Source organism: Humulus lupulus, chromosome 5 (assembly GCF_963169125.1).
Source record: "Humulus lupulus chromosome 5, drHumLupu1.1, whole genome shotgun sequence".
Taxonomy (NCBI): domain Eukaryota; kingdom Viridiplantae; phylum Streptophyta; class Magnoliopsida; order Rosales; family Cannabaceae; genus Humulus; species Humulus lupulus.
The window spans coordinates 148,003,378-148,004,049 of NC_084797.1; the positions used below are offsets into that span (position 1 = coordinate 148,003,378).

Here is a 672-nt window from a genome sequence, read left to right on the forward strand (position 1 = left end):
TCTATCTTTCGCAGCCATGTGGATTCTTCTACCTTCTTGAGATTTGAAAGCCTCGAATTGTTGTCTCAATGATTCAATTTGGCTTTTGACGTTGTCATCTTCCCTTAATTGGTAGATTCCAGTGGATCGTGGCTTGTCCATAGGACTCGGTCATTCCATGTGTAGGACTTTTCAGCGAGATCGTCGAGGTACTCAAAAGCTTCATCAGGATCTTTCTAAAGGAATTCGCCATTGCACATCATTTGTACGAATTGTCTTTGTCCGGTTGTGAGGCCGTCATAGAAATAGCTGATCAGATGCCAGCTTTCGTATCCATGATGTGGGCATTGATTTATCAAATCTCTAAACCTCTCCCAGACCTGATGGAAAGTTTCATGGTCTTTCTGGGTGAAGGTAGAGATTTGGCATTGATTTATCAAATCTCTAAACCTCTTAAGGCTTCTATTCTTATGGGGCGTAAAATATTTGGCAAAGAATGCTTTTGTCGTTTCGTCCCATGTTCCGATAGATCTAGGCCTTAAGGAATACAACCAGCCTTTTGCTTTGTCTTTGAGAGAGAAAGGAAAAAATTTCAATCTCACAATGTTGGTGACATCAGCTCGGTTGTTGAATGTAGCCACCACCTCTTCGAATTCCCGTATATGAACGTACGGACTCTCATTTTCCAACCCA

The 672-nt window shown here is 41.8% G+C and overlaps 1 non-coding gene across 1 annotated transcript; it reads left to right on the forward strand.

Moving 5' to 3' along the window:
* Positions 1-309: 309 nt before the first annotated feature.
* LOC133781007 (small nucleolar RNA R71) lies at positions 310-415 on the forward strand. Its single transcript, XR_009869807.1, has one exon. It is a non-coding gene; the product is annotated as a small nucleolar RNA R71 (small nucleolar RNA).
* The last annotated feature ends 257 nt before the right edge of the window (positions 416-672 follow it).